The sequence below is a fragment of the Pinus tabuliformis genome, chromosome 8, assembly GCF_031772625.1.
Source record: "Pinus tabuliformis cultivar Carrire ecotype Pingquan chromosome 8, CPIR1, whole genome shotgun sequence".
Classification (NCBI taxonomy): domain Eukaryota; kingdom Viridiplantae; phylum Streptophyta; class Pinopsida; order Pinales; family Pinaceae; genus Pinus; species Pinus tabuliformis.
This window is the reverse complement of record NC_142294.1, coordinates 1,321,706,166-1,321,723,049: the sequence shown is the minus strand read 5'-3', so window position 1 is coordinate 1,321,723,049 and position 16,884 is coordinate 1,321,706,166.

Sequence of the window (16,884 nt, the reverse complement as noted above, 5' to 3'; positions counted from 1 at the left end):
TCGAAAAATAATTTATAGCATGTTCACTCTGGTCTTCATGACTTTTAATGAAGACCATTCCTAGAGAGGATGGCAAGGTTTCCATGTATAGAAGAAATTTGTGCCCATAATTGGGAGTGCTAAGGAGTGGGGCTGATATAAGCACCTTTTTCAAGGCATCAAATGATCATTGAGCTTGATCGTCCCACAAATATGGCACTCCCTTCTTAAGTAGGCACATAAATCCTTTTTTCAACTCATTATAGTTTACGATCAACTGTCGTAAAAAGTTTTCTTTCCCTTGGAAACGTTGGAGCTACAGCATGGATTGTGGTTCGGGCAATTGAGTAATTTCCTTTACCTTATCGTGATTTAGATGTATGTCATAAAACCAATACCTAAGAAAGATAGCTCTTAAATGATATAGGTGTCGTGCTTGCTTCTTATAATGGGCTGGAAGGTCATACAAGTAAGCTTGAACGATATATCTGATATCATGAAACATGTAGTCCATGGCCCTCTGAAATGTTGCTGCAGCATTCTTTAAACTGAATGGGAGTTTTCGATGGGAAAAGATTCCCCATGGGCAAATGAAGGCTGTTTTCTATTGGTCTTTGGGTTTTATAGAAATCTGGTTGTAACCTCAAGATCCATCCATGAATGAGAATGATTCACAACCAGTGTAGTCGTTGATGATTTGGTCGATGAATGGTGTCAGATAATTATCCTTCAGACAAGTGCCATTCAAGTCTTGATAGTCGACACATGCGCGGATGGTTCCTTGTTTCTTCTCGACAGGAACCATATTGGAAACCCATTCTGTTAAGGGAACGGGGTAGATGAAACTAGCATGTAACAACTTTTCCACCTCAGTTTTTGTTAGGAACGAGATCCCCCAAGGGTAGTTTTGGGGCTAAAAGCCCATGTTTAAGTCAAATTTTATAATAAAAATGTAAAGACTCCGCATTTTGTGGTCGTGGAGCGTGAAGGTATTATGTGTCGAAAAGGGTAGTCCTCCCTTAGTTTTGTAAAGTAAAGTCAGTTGTAAGAGATCTACTCATGGTCTGCAGACCATTGGATTGTATAAAGAGAGCTAAGCTCTAAGTAGTTTAGGCATCAATACAATGACACACGATGTAATGGAGTCATAGCTTGGAAGCAAGAAGTCTAAGTCTTGGGTTGTAGCGTAGGTAGAAGCTTTGCAGCTGAGTGTGCAGAGGCCTAGGGTAGAACTCCGCAGATGAGTGTGCAGACCCCTGTAGCTGTGTGTGCAGGGTGAATAGAGATTGTAACACTTGGAAGATATTAATAAAAGGAGATATTGTGCAATTTCTGTGTCTTTGTTCTGTTGATGTGTTTGAATATTTTATGTATGAATTTCCTTTATTATTCTTATATGATGCACGAATGAATGCAATTACAAATATATGCTTATGCAGTGATAACTTTAAGTATTTGATGAGATAAGAAAATCACTTAGGCTAATTGGGGAATCTGTACGACACATTGCCATAGTAGCGGGAAAGTACCTAAGTAGCAAGTTAGGCTGCACGAAGGTCGATCATACCCTTTCATAGTGGTATAGAAGAACGAAATTAGAAGGCTAGTATTGCAAGCCCTAGGGCAAATCACCCTATGAGAAGGAAGGAATAGAAGGAATCAGATGACATCACAACCATCTCAGGGTGTGGAAACTTGGTTCCACTGTCCCCCCATACTCCTTCGGGTGAGACTTCAATCCACGCTCCATAGGCTGATGCTGAAAGGGCCAGTAGTGTAGGGATTTATTTGGCTATTTAACATTGAACCTGGGTCAGGCCCCCTCAAGCCAACAAATGGTCCCATTGTGGGGATCAGAATCTGCATAAGAGATGTGTGATGTCGTTGTTGAGTCACAGAAAAGGTATGCATTTACTATTAATCTTATCATCCTTTTCCTTTATTCTTATCTTTTCTATATCTCAATGCATCAATCTATTAAGGAATTATGGTAAGGAATGAAGGAAGTATCTGCAGTTACAAATTAGCTAATTATTACCCTTCTTTATGCAAGAAAACAACAAAAGGGACAAATGTTGTTCCCTAATGAAGGCACAACAAAAATCGACAAGCTATGGAAGGAACGCGGTGGTTGCATATAAGGCCAAAGCAAATCAAAAGAATCAGCGCAAGAAAGGAAAGGATGTCTGAAGTTGGAAATCTGTTGTGAATCCCTCGGGATCAAGAGATCTTGAAGGATTGCATTTATCATTTATCTTTTACCCTTTCCTATTATAAAAGGAGACGATTGTAAGAAGAAAGGAGAATCGTTGTTACTATTGAAATTGTAATTTTAATTACAGACTCTCGCTATTGAGAAGAACATGAATATATTGTAATGCTCATTCAGTTTGATGATTAATATATAAGTGAAGTTGTTGTTCCCTTGCATTATCTGAAGTAACTTAGCAGTGTTCTCTGGTGGCTAAGGGCCCAACCTCTGGTGGATTTTACTGCTTTCTTTGTGTTATACATTTCCAATTCTCACAAGTGTGATGGTTTAATAATATTCTTACTTTCTGTGATTTTATCTCCTTTGTTGTTTACTGTTTTCAGGTGTTGACAGAATATCCTTGTTTTATATAATTTACAGTATTGTCATTTTGGATTGAGTTACTTAGGTAAATATTCCGCTTGATATAATCAACTGTAAAGAGTATTAACTATCGTTGTTAGACTCTCAAATTGATGGTATTTTTTTTTAGATTATTTACTGAAGAGTGAGTTTAATTTAGATTAAATCAGTTAAAGAGAGATGAGTTATCATTACTGTACTCTCAACTGATGTTGTTGTTACAAGAACTTATGAAAGATTTGATTTCATTAGAGGATTGAGTTTTCGTTAATTGCAATTGGAATTTACTAGATGCATCCATTGACTCTTGTATTTAAAGATCTATACTGCAATTTAGGAAACATTACTCTATGAATTAAATAACAGCTACATACTGTGTACACTCTTGAAATAAGAAGACTTTAATTAATTTGAGGATAATTAGGAGTTTTAAAAGGCACCTTTTATCACCCAACATTTTGGCGTCGTTGCCAAGGAGAGTGTAGCCATTTCTAAAGAGTAATGTACATCTGATAATTGTTGTTGAAGAAGAATTGGGTATTGAAAACGGAAGGTAAGAACCTACGTAATGAGAAAGTAAAGTGCTTGCTCCTCTGCCCACTTTTCAGCACAATTACAGAAAACTAAAGTAGGTATTTGATGCTTGTCTGTTGAGAGAGAACTGGGTATTAAAAACGAAAGGTAAGAACCTACATACGGAGCACATAAAATGCCTGCTTCCGTGCCCGCTTTCCAGTAGAATTGTTAGGAACTTAGGGTAGAGATAAACATTTGAATTGTTTGCATGAATGACTAAGAAGAAAAAACCCGAAAACAATCCAATTCCACTACCCAAACCCAAAAAATCTAAGGGATTGGTGACCCTTGGATGATCAATTTTCATAGAAGACATCTTAAAGAAAGTTGAATCTCAACCATCAGTAGGTCCTCAAAACATTGCCTCCAAACAACCTACTGTCTCCCTTTGGGCCATAGGCTCACCATCTGTAGCCTACGCTGAGTTCCACAACAAAACGGTAGGAACTATGCAGAGCTTTCAAGAAATTGAAAATTCACACCCAATTTCCTCACAAGAAGGGAATTCTTGTAATATTTGTGGAGAAGGAGAAATAGGGGAAATAGTGGAGCCAAGATCCCCTCAGGTAGTAATTCAACAAGGAACACCTAGTATCCTAGACTGAGGGAGTGCTGTTAAGATCATTCCTACCCCTTCTAATAACCCTAGGAATAACTCTCTAGAAATCCCAAAAGGGTAGTGGCATATATTTGATCAAATGGCCAACAACCCACAAGCACCCCAGACCTCTACATTACAGTATCCCATCGTTGACATAGTTGTCAATGCACCCATGAAAGCTATCCCTTTACAAAATATTCCCACCTTTCATGGACTTAGATTAGAGGATCCAGATGCATTTCTGTTTGAATTTGATGTATTATGTTGGGGTTATGATTATACCACTGACCCCCAAAAACTAAAGCGGTTTCCCTCTACATTAAAAGGAGTAGCCCTGCATTGGTTTATGGGACTAGGTGGGGGCACAATAAATGATTGGGATCAAATGAAAACCGCTTTCCTTAAAAAATATCACGACTATTGTAGATCTAGGGAATTGAAAGATGAAATATTCCAAATGGTAGCGATACCTAGTGAAACATTAGAAGAATATGTGGAACATTTTCAATATAACTTCCCGTGGTCTCCCTATGCAACTCTGACTTTGCCTGATAATGTGCTAAAAAATACACTGATTAAAGGGATGAAAGAACAATGGATAGAGACATTAAATATTATGGGTAAAGGTGATATATACCAAGAAGACTATGGTGATATTATTAAATTGTGTATTAGGTGCTCAAGAGGTAGTATGAGATTGAAATCAGTAGAATGCGACATGACCACTAGGGACAGAAAAATCTCTGGCGAAAGTATAACTCATGCAGAAATTGGAAACCTACTAGAGGATTTCAAAACAGATATCTTGGGAAATTTGACGATGTAATTAGACATCATGCAAGCCAAGCAGAAGCATGCTGAAGTAGAACAAAACTTGGTGATATTTTGTCCTAGATGTAGGAAGAAGCATAGTCACAAAGAATACCTGCTGGATATGGTGCAAACCTGTGCCATATGTACTAAGGCTCAAACCACAAAAAGCTACCCGTCACTCCCAGGGTTAAAAGTAGTCTATACGGAGGCAAAATAAGAAATAGAACTAGTCTACCTACTAAATCAACATCACCAATGGTAACCACGACAAACAGGTACCCCCTACTGACACATCTTCTTTATTTCAACCCTCGCAATATAATTCACAACAATGCCCAGGAACTATGTGGTAGAACCAGCCACCTTTTTCCAATTGGTCACAACAACCATTCTCTATGCCACCTTGGCCCAACCTTAGGGAGATACGTTGAAAATACAAGTTGAAAAAGTAGTTTTATTATTTTATTATTTTATAATATTTTTACTTTCTTACTCCAAAAATGGTGAATCATTTCTGATGGTTGACATCATCATCTTGAATCCTATTGGTTCTTATAAAGTTTATTTTGGTTTGTCATTTTCTTAAGAGGCCCATTTTAAACCTGAAAATTCCCCTAATGAAGAACTTGACCAATAGCATAGTTGGAGGCGTCTATCTCAATCTCAAATGGTTGATATAGGTCTGGAAATATGAGCACTAGTGTAGAGAAAAGGCAATTCTGCAACTCAAAAAATGTTTTATGTTGGGTTTTGTACCCAAAAAACTTTTATTTCTCTCCGACCTTTATGACTTGACTTTAAGTCCAAGTGATATGAGAGAACCCCAACACGAACCTCTAGTAGAAATTGACAAGACCCAGAAAGATGCAGAACTCTATTAGAGTGGTTGGGGCTGGCCAATCCCAAATGACTTGTATCTTGGTTGGGTTCACATGCACACCCTGATCATCAATGATATACCCAATATATTGAACGTGGGTCTTAAAAAAAGTGCATTTCTCCAAATTGGCACACAAATTTTCTTGTCGCAGTGTTTGAAGGACCTATCAAATATGGTGCAGGTTCTCTTCCAAACTCTGGTTGAAGATCAAAATTTCATCTAAATACACCACCATGAATGCATTGTTGAATATTCGCAAGACATTTTCCATAAATCTCATGAAGTTTGTGGGGGCATTTGTCAACTTGTAAAGGCCATCATTGGATTTGAAGGCAATCTTCCACATATCAGAGTGTTCTATAGGCACCCATGATAACTAGACTCGAAGTCAATCTGGGTTAAATATTTCACCCCCTTAAGCTAGTCCAAAAGGTCATCAACCCATGGGATTGGGTACCTATTATGGAAAATGGTCTTCTTCAACATTCGATAGTCAATACACAGTCTCTAGGTCCCATACTTCTCTTTTACCAATACAATCAGGATCCCATGGGGTGATGAACTTGGCCTGATGTGCCCTTTCTGTAATAGCTCCTAAATTTGTCTCTTGATCTTATCATTATCGATAAAATAGCATCAATATATCGGTCCATCAGGTAGAGGTGTGCGTGGGGTCATATTGATGGAGTTCTTGACCTGAGAGTGTAGAGGAACCCCTATAAGTGAGGCAAAAATGTCCCTATACTCCTTCACAACCTTTTCCATCTACTACTATTGTGTGGAGAAGACCTATCTAGAAGCCATGGCCACAACCTTCTTCTTGCTCTAAGGGCGAATCATAAGGAAAAAAAATTCCTGGTATAGGAAATTATCTTACTGCATTGCTTTGCGGTGATCAAAGAAATGACAGTAGGTAGGGATACCTCCGGTATCATGACCAACTTATTTCCCAAAGTAATAATCACAAAGAAGAGTCTAGACTCATATACATCATGTTGCTTCCATAAGTATTCTTGTCCTAATAATACATCACAAACTTCAAGAGGAGAAACATACACAATACCTCATTCATGAAGGGCTTAATGTTGTAGGGAAGGGAACACTACTCGCTAACTTGGAGATCTCATCCTTGGTGAAGTCAACCAATTATATATGAATGTGGATGTGTTGTCCTTAGTAGGCACAATAGGTTCATGATGTTTGCTGAAATAAGGTTCTTTTGTCTCCTGATGTTGGCAATGAACTAAAGCGAGGAACCTTTCACCCACATATGCGAGTAGAAGAGGTGTTCCCCCTCCTCTGGATCTTCAGGCTCATTCTTCTGGATTTTTGTGGTGGCCATGGTGGCACTAGGCTCTGCGTTAGTGATCTACTTCACTTTTTCATTCCCATTGTCAGGTTCTCACTCATAATTGGAACTTGTGTCTTATTTAGAAGCCTTCAGCTCGTCCACCAGTGACTGCATGGCCTCACACGCACTTGTGTTGTGAGTGGATCTATTATGGAACTCACACCATTTCCCCATGTCCTTTTTTGTGTTCATGGTGTTTCGCTTTGCTTATGGATTTGGTGGGTTGTCTTGGGCAACCCCTCCTTGTCTTTGGCCTTTGCTTTGTGGTCTGGGGGCACCTTTTCCTTTCTTCAGATTCACAAATCCAAATTCTCGCTTCTTCTGTTTAAACATTTGCTCAATATTGAGAGTGTATCAGTTTTTCATGCTAAGCGAGGAGATGTCTAGGAACTCCATCTCATCTTGCATGTACCCCTACTGTAGCATGGTTCACTTTATGTATTTATCTTCATAGCTCTCTATAGGGTAATATTGTTCCTTGATGGCGTCTTAGAAAGAATCCCAACTAGGTGTGGCTGAAAACATTGAGGATTCCCTCTCATTTGTTTATTCACAGTATGTTTCCCACTAGTGTTTGACGTGTGAGGCGGCTTTGAGAAGTGAAAAAGTAACATTTTCCCTATTTCAAAAGTATTGAAATGAAAAATATCCTTCCAACAAATTCAACCATTTATCTACGACATATACATCTATTTGGCCCTCAAATATGGGTATATCGAAGTTAACTTGTAACATAATAGGAGTGGTGCCTCTAGAGTGGTTGTTGGATGAAGATGCGTTGCTTGTTCGTAGCCATCGAAGGATCTCGGTATATTTATCAATCATTGCATTGCATTGCAAAGTTATCGATCCTTGCTTTCCTTCCTTTCCCTTTGCTTGCTTTTCCTTCCTTGATCCAAAGCTATATTTCTCCAAGAAAACTCTAAGTGACCAAGAGTGAGAGGGAGAGGTAAAATAATGAGAGACCTCCAAAATTGAACCAATAAAATGTTACCAACTATCCTCATAAGCCTTTTTATGAATGAGGCCTCTATTTTCTTCATCTTCCATTATTTTCCTTCAGTTTCCTCCTCACTTGCAACCTGTGACCTTTTACCTTCCTTTTCTCCTATTTTCCTTTATTTTCATAAATAAATGTGCCAAAAATACATTTTTTTCTTTTAATGCATTTTCCTCAGCCTTTGCCAATTTTCCTTAGCCAAAACAAACATCTAGAAAAGCAAAAATACTACCCATAGAGCTTTATAACTTAGCTTGTTGCAGTATTTACAATGAAAAAATTGCTCAAAAGAAAAACATCATGACAACATGACAATATACACTCATACTACTTGATGGAGCTTTTTAACTTAGCTCATGGTGGTATTTACATCCATATACATATACATACATATACCATACCATCATCAAAACATCTCATTTCCAAACATATAACAACATCAAACAAAAACTACTTTTCCTCAATCAAAAAACAATGAAGGATAGGGCTCACATCTGATATGCCATCGCCCATGTGGATTCTTCATGCCCAAATTGCTTCCACTGCACTTTAACTTGTTCTATGGCTCTGTTCCTGAGCATGAGATGTTTCCACTACAATATGCATTGAGGCTCCGACTGAGACTCTCCTTCTTGCTCCACCTACAATACAAACCAATCAATAACATGATCAACATCCTTTATATACTTCTTAAGCAATGAAATATTGAAAACATCATGGAATTTTGCTGTTGGAGGCAGTTCAAGTCGATATTGCACCGGTCCAGTCCTCTCAAGGATCTCAAAATGCTCGCAATACTGTGGTGCCAAATTGGCACATGAACCAATCCTCAAAGATATTTTCTTGGGCCTGATCCACAAATACACATCCTCCCCAACCTGAAACTCCTTGAACATCCTATGCTGATCTTCATAACTCTCTTTTCTATCCTGTGATGCCTTTAGGTTCTTCTTTTAACCTGCATTTCCTACTCAATGTCTGCAAACATATCCGATCCAATAAGTACCATGTTCACTGGATCACTCCAGCTAATGGGAGTGTAGCAGCTTCTTCCATACAATACCTCGAAAGAACTCATCCTCAATGACACCTGATAACCATTGTTGTATGTGAACTCAACCAATGGAATATACTCCTCCCATTTCTTTTGTTCATGCATCACATACATCCTCAACATGTCCTCCAATATCCTAATGACCCTCTCTCTCTGTCCATCTGCCTATAGATGATAAGCTGTACTGAAGGCCAACTTTGTATGCAAACCTACAAATAGCTCCTTCCAAAACTTGGAAGTGAACTTTGCATTCTTATCTGGCACAATCTTCTTTGGAACACCATGCAGTCTCACTATCTCTCTAATAAATGTTGGCTAATAAAAGGTGCCTTTTAAAACTCTTAATTATCCCACATTAATTATCAACCAAGGAAATTCCCCTTATTTCAAGAGTGTACACAGTATGTGGCTGTTATTAATTCAGAGAATATTTTTTCCTAAATTATAGTATAGATCTTTAAATACAAGAGTAAACAAATAAATCTAATAAGCTCCAATTGCAATCATTAAAGGCAGTATAACATCCAAACTTCAAGACTCGATCTTCTACCAAAATTGTAATCAATCCTTACTCAATAAATTCAACTAGCAATGGCATCAGCTAAGAGTATAGTAGCAATAACTCATCTCTTCTTAACTGATTTAATCCAAATCAAACACAATCTCTAGTAAACAATTCAAATAGAAACAATATCAATCTGAGAGTCCAATAGCAATAATCAAACTCTTTACTATTGATTACATCAATGCGATTCACTATCTAGATAATATTCTTTGTAATAAACACAACTGGAATCATTTGACAGCGCTATAACTTATAAACAGAACATACACTATTTCAGTGCAAGAAAGTAACGAACAACAAATAAAGTAAACTCATAAAAACCGGAAATTATCAAACCAACCAAACTTTAGAAGAATGAGAATATAACACAAGAAATCAGTTAAATCCACTAGAGGTAGGGCACTTAGCCACCAACGAACACTACTAAGCTACTTCAGATGATGCGAGGGAACAAAAACTTCAATTATGTATTAATCATCAAATGTAAGTAACATTAAAATATAACCATGTTCTCTCGACAATGACAGTCTGTAATTAAAATTACAATTCCAATAATAATAGAGATTCCCCACTTTCTTCTTACTATCGTCTCCTTTTATAATCAGAAAGGGTAAAAGATAAATGGTAAATGCGATCCCTCAGGATCTCCCGATCCTGAGGGATTCACAACCGATTTCTAACTTCAGACATCCTTTCCTTTCTCGCGTTGATCCTCCTGATTCACCTTTAGCCTTGTCTGCAACCACCACGTTCCTTCCTTTTCTTGTTGGTTTTTGCTATTCCTTCATTAGGGAACAACAATTGTCCCTCTTTTTGTTTTCCTGCATAAAGAAGGGTAAAAGTTATCTAAACAGTAACTACAAATAATTCCTTCATTTCTTACCATAATTCCTCAATATATTAATGCATTAAGATATAGAAAAGATAAGAATAAAGAAAAAGGATGATGAGATTAATAGTAAATACATACCCATTTTGTGACTCAACATACTCCCTTGCTTACCCTATTTCATGGCCTCATGAAAAGCAAGTAATTCGTATGTAGAGAAATTAAAGAGTAGGTTAGAGAAGGAATGTCGTAAAGTGGTCTAAAACCATGATTTTGGGCCAAGAGATCAAATATGGGCCTTGTCTATCCCTCAGGCAATTCATATATAGCCCGATAACCTTCAGCAGGATACCAAATAATGGGGCTACGGAACCGACATCCTAACTAATAATGACCTTCTCTCAAAATGAGATTGCTATATGTGACAAAACTATCTGCAGCTAGTTTAAAATTTCTCTAATTAGATAGCTCTCTATCTTGTATGCTACTAGTGGAGACTGTTCACCTGAGCTTGGCTGCAGCCAAGGAGCTTTCCTGAATGGAGAGGAATTATTCTAGTCCCTTCTGTACAATCTCTTTCTGAATAGGCCCTAAAATTTTAATCACCCTTCCCTTGTCATCAAACTCTTGTGATTAGCAAGTATTTGCAAAGGGTGCTTGGGTTCACTTCTTACCCAAGGATCCAGTCCATGCTCTTGTCTTTGTAACACGTTATGAGCCTTGAACCATTTCAGTTGATTGACTGCAAATGAGATAAAGGCTTGGAATTAAAAATCTCCCACAAAAGTGTTGGGGTTCTTTTCCACTTCTTCCTTTAATACAAAATTGTGTAGGTAAAATTCACAAAGCAACCTTTGAAATTTTACCCATGTTGTTTGCAACAATTTATAAAATCCTCAATTGTTTTTAATTCGATTGGTTTTCCAGCTCTCATAGCTTTAATTTTCAATAGCAAGTATTGTTATAACAAAAATAAGGCATAATTATTGGCAGGGGATCTGCATGCCAAGACATCTATATATAATGAGCAGATAGTGTCTGTCTGTCTAATGACCCTATATAGCCTGAGCTTGATTTTCTACATTTTCTCTTCTGCTTTTCAGTCTCTATCGAAGGTCTCACTCTCTGCTGTATTCATGTCCCAAAGCTTCCTCTGCAATTCTTGGTATTTTTGCAGGGAAACATTTTCTTGTTCAAGCCATTCTAAGGCGAGCCAAGCCTGTGTTAATTCCTCTTGAAGGTTCAATATAATGGGGTCATTGCGTGTCATGATATCTTTGGCTTGAATGGTTGAATGAGTACGTCTGCTATGAGAAAGGATGCCTACTATCTGTGTTTCTTTTTTATGGGAGGTCCAAACCTCCATCTGGGTAGCCATGCTGTAGGAGGGTACCACCTCCGTCTAAATAGCTATGTTATAAGAGGGTACACCCTCTTTCTGAGTAGCAATGTCTACTAGAATTACATGATGTTACTTCTGAGTGATAACAAGTTGAGTGGTTATGGGCTCAGTTTGAGTTGTTGTAGCCTTACCTTCATACAATTCAGTCTAAACTACCACGTTTACTGTCTCTGGGGTTTTGTTTTTGACCTTTCCCACTGTGATCTCCTTTATTTTTATTTTGAGCCTTTTTACGGTTTTTCGAAGCTTCCGTTGTTCTTTCCTAAGATTCTTCAGTTTGGCTCTATACTTTTTCGGAGGAGCAACTGTTCTGTTAATAGTTTCTGCTTCTAATGAGCCCGATTGCTCATCCTGGCTCTGTTCTAAAAGGATCATGTCTCGAGATTGGTAATCGTTTTCCTGATTTATTTCCACTCCTTTTTGGCCTATGTTTTCCGTGTTTAGGCCTACCTGGTTGGTTTCTCCTGGAGGCGTGTCACCAGGTTGGTTCATCTCTTCTTGAATGGCCTATGCGCTTGTTTCTGCTTCATGGCATGCATTTTCTGATAGAATTCTATCGTGGCCAGCGTTATCTAGAGATTGGGTTGCTCCCAAATTAAAATTGAGTGAGCTTTCAAGCTATATGTAATCATTCATGTTGGCTAGGACCTGGGTCAATTCAATATCGTGCAACAAATCACCTTGGGGACTCATATTTGGTGTTGAGGGGAGTCTTGATTCATTTCTTTGCTCATGTCTAGAATGCCCTGTTTCTTCCTCATGGTCTGATTTAGGGTTATCCTGTCCTTCTAACTACAACTATTGCTAACTTCATGGGCTGGATAGTTCTATGGGCTGACTAATACTGCCTTGGGGATTTTCGACCACTCCTAATTTTGTCCTCAGCCTTGTGGATTGTCTGCGCTTTTGGGGTATGTTCCTTGCAAGGGTAGTCCTCTTCCTTTTCAGAACAGGGTTAGGTAAAGGCAGAGCCAAACCTCCTCCGAGAGCAAATATTAGTTCCTCCCAGCTTGATTGTTACTGGGCGAGGTTATAGCTAAATATCAACCTGATCAAACAGTGGTGGATTACTACGGTTTATATGTGTTGGGACTGTCTTAGCCTCTTGGTGGTGTCATGCAGTAAAAAATTCAATAATGCAGGTAAATTTGCAGAGCGCTCTTGTTTCAAAACTACTAAGAGTTTGAGTTGATGCAACCTTACCACGTCTTTGCGCTCATCACATGTGATGTAATTCTGGATGATTCTTTGCTAATTCTCCCCATGGTTCTCCAAGTGAATATAGTTGAACTCCTTTAACTTTTTTGATTAGTTCTTGTCCTTCATCCTTAAAGGCTTCGATAGCATCATGCAAATTCAATCGTTTGTTAGTTCATACGGGTCCTTTGGCCAGCTACCCGGATACTTCTACTATCACAACGTCTGATAATGTGATTTTCCTACCCCTTACCATGGATTGTCCATTATGTAGATTTCGTAGGAATTCAATGGCAATTTCCTCGTTGGGTGGTTGAAATCTCGTAAAGTAGGCTATCCACCTAGCTCAAGCTAAAATTTCTCTGGCTGCATTATAAACAGCTAGTATTAGTGGTTCTCTGTGCACTATTCTTCCTCCCATACTACCTAAATTCTATAAACAGTTAGTATAGCAGAGATAGCACAGCAACAAACAGAGCCGAGTGATGGAACAACAAATTGTTGTAATGACTATATCGAATGATATTTTATAAGCATAAATACTGGTATCTAGGACTTGTTATTATGCTACATGCTCTGTGATCATGGAATGTCATATTGCCCTACAAAATTAAATAAAGAGCTGACAACGCATGCATAAGTACACTGGAGCTCCTCGCCCCATTTGAAATATTAGGTCGCCTTCGACCAAATGAGTGAAGGGATAACACACTGGCGATGAAGTACAGGGGTGATGAAAGTGGCAAGCTACGCATATTAATGAAAGGATCGTAAAGGATATCATGGTGATGAAATTAATGCATATAATGAGAATTATCAATAAGTGATAAGATGCCGTGAGGTGATTCAAAAAGGAAAAAGGACAACTAATGCAAGGAAAAATACTTTACCACCATTATTCCACTTAAAACTATTATAATTTATTTTTAAAAGATATAGCATGCATAAAAGTTCAAAGTAAGTTAGGAACATAATCTCTCTGTAGTAAAGATAAAACATAAGAAGAGGGCATTATAATAACTATTGATATTGAAAATACGACTTCAATACCATCATCAGAGCTTCTGTTGCCTGCAGGCGTCTATAGCCTCGACAGAGTTGCTTTCTAACCCTTTGGAACCATGGTCCTCTATGTATAATTGGGGAAGTGCATTATGATATTAGAGTAGAGACCAATGTGCTGGCATGGTAACAAGATGAACACATTGCCATTGATTGAGAAGTAGCGAAAGGTGGGTAGGCTAGCTCGTAATGAGACCTCCTATTCCAAGGACTTTATTTCTTGATGCATCCATTGGATCATATCCCTGGTGTGGTGGCCATAGTGGGAATGCCACTTCGCTGCTTCCTTATGATCATGGTAGGCTAGCTCGTGATGAGACCCCCTACCCTCAATCTGTTCAAAAAAAATATAGAATTGCTAGTAAATATATGTATATGTTTCTATATATATATATATATATATATATATATATATATATATATATATATATATATATATATATTTTATAACAACACTTCCTATTTATATATAGAGGGTGGCTCAGCACTCCTTAAGAGTAGGGATGGCGGAAGAAGTTTGAACATATCAATAGAAAAAAGTATGCCCTTAACCTTATTGATGATAATGAATAGAGAGAGTTATAAGGGCTAGGGGAGAACCATCATGGTACAGATAATCAATCAATTTGATTCATAGTTGAAATGAGGATAGCGAAGTGATATAGATGGTTGTATCCTTTCTTTTTCGATCAATACAAAGCAATCTTGTTAAATATGATAAGATTCAATATAATTGCCTATTCCAGTAAACTCTAGATTTGTATCCTTACATATATATTTGTACACTTGTGCCCTAGAGAAGATCATAAAGAGTGAGTAGGGATGGTCATGCAAAGGAAAGAAAGGGTGTTCTCAAAAAAATACTCACAAAGTGTTATTTCCTAAAGGAAACGACAAAAGAAAACTTCACACAAAAAGTGTTGTTCCTTAGAGGGAACAACAGCTATTCCCTGTAAGGAACAGCAAATGAAAAATATACGTAGACGATTCTAATTCCTGTAGGGAACAACAAAAAGATATATACGCAAAATTGTTGTTCCTTGTAGGGAACAACAGTTGTTCCTTGTAAGGAACAGAAAAGGTAATGCACATGAAAATTGTTGTTCGTTGTAAGGAACAGCAAGGGAAATACAAGCCAAAAAATTGTTGTTCCTTGTAGGGAACAACATTTGTTCCTTAGAGGGAACAACAGCTATTCCTTGTAGGGAACAACAAGAAGAAAAAATTGCACGTCGAAATTGATGTTCCTTAGAGGGAACAACAATTGTGCCTTAGAGGGAACAACAAGAAGAAAAATTGCACGCTAAAATTTTTGTTCCTTAGAGGGTACAGTGGCTGTTCCTTAGAGGGAACAATAGTTGTTCCTTAGAGGGAAGAAAAAGAAGAAAAACTACACGCTGAAATTGTTTTTCCTTAGATGGTACAATGGTTTTTCCTTAGAGGGAATAGTAGTTGTTCCTTAGAGGTAACAACAAGAAGAAAAATTTCACACCGAAATTGTCGTTCCTTAGAGGGAACAATGGTTGTTCCTTAGAGGGGACAATGGTTGTTCCTTAGAGGGAACAATAGCTATTTCTTGTAGGGAACAACACAACAAAATTCACACGAAAATTGTTGTTCCCTGTAGGGAATAGAAGTTGTTCCTTAGAGGGAATAGCAAAGCGAAATATACATAGAAATTGTTGTTCCCAGTAGGGAACAGTAGTTGTTCCTTGTAAGTAATAGCAAATCAAAATACACATGAAAATTGTTGTTCCCTGTAGGGAATAGCAGTTGTTCCCTATAGGGAACAACAAAGGGAAAAAAAAAAAACTAATATACAATCTATTATCCAAGCAAATCCAGTCAAATAGAAAGAAAACAGAAAGATAAATTTATGTATAGGATTGAAAAGAATAAATCCTTTACTGGACTGGTGTTGTGGGAGGGTTGCCCTCCTCAGCAAGAATTCATATTATGGGATCTTCACGTATGTGCTGGAAAAAGGACTACTTGTAAGTGTTTTATGGTAGAGGTGCACTCTATGCCCATTTGCTTTAAAAGAGTAACCAGACCCATCGATGGTGGTTAATGTAAGGTTGCCATTATCGTGCACCTCCTTTATATCATAGGGACCTAACCATCTGGTCTGGAGTTTGCTCGAGAAATCCTGGAAACTAGAATCATACAGAAGTGCCCAATCACCTTCATGGAATATATTCTTCCTGATGGGGGCATCATGCCATTTTTCTCTTTGTTGTTGAATCAATGCAGTATGCTAAAGAGCTAATAACTGGATTTCATCCAATTCATTAATTTGATGTAGTCTATTAATCTGTGCTTCATTCAGGTCCAAGCCTACCTCTTGAGCTATCCTCAATGTCTGAATTTCAAATTCTATTGGGAAGATAGGTTCTTTTCCAAACACTAACTGGTATGGGGAGTGTTAGCGCTTGAAATTTCACCTCAGGCTGAGAAAGGTAAACTCCAAGGCAACATCAAACCACTTAGCCTCGTAGCTAGCCCTACGGGGCAGGAGAGGGCCCTCTCCGGTCTATCTCAGTAAAGATCTTCAATGGGCGAGATGACCAATAGGAAAACACTGATTTTAGGCTAGTAAACTGATCAAGAGGTTTAAATTTGGGATTTTTAAAGTTTTGGTGGAAAATTGGGGAATGGCAATTTCGGGTGCGGGGATTGGACATAGTTTTCGCGGGGAGTTCTTTGGGGCGAGGTAGGAAACAGTATTGATGCCTTTGATAGAGATGGATGGATGAGAATGACTGGTGAGGAGTTAAGGAGAGTAAGAAATAACCTTGAATTCCCCTTAAACAGTTGAAAACATTGATATTAAGCAAACTTAAAAGCAGAGCATGACAGTCATGAATTCTACTTTAACACTTCATTTGCCTAATTTGCAGAAGGAAAAGTAAGGAAATGATTCACATAACACACTTACAAGTACAAAGAGAAACACACCAT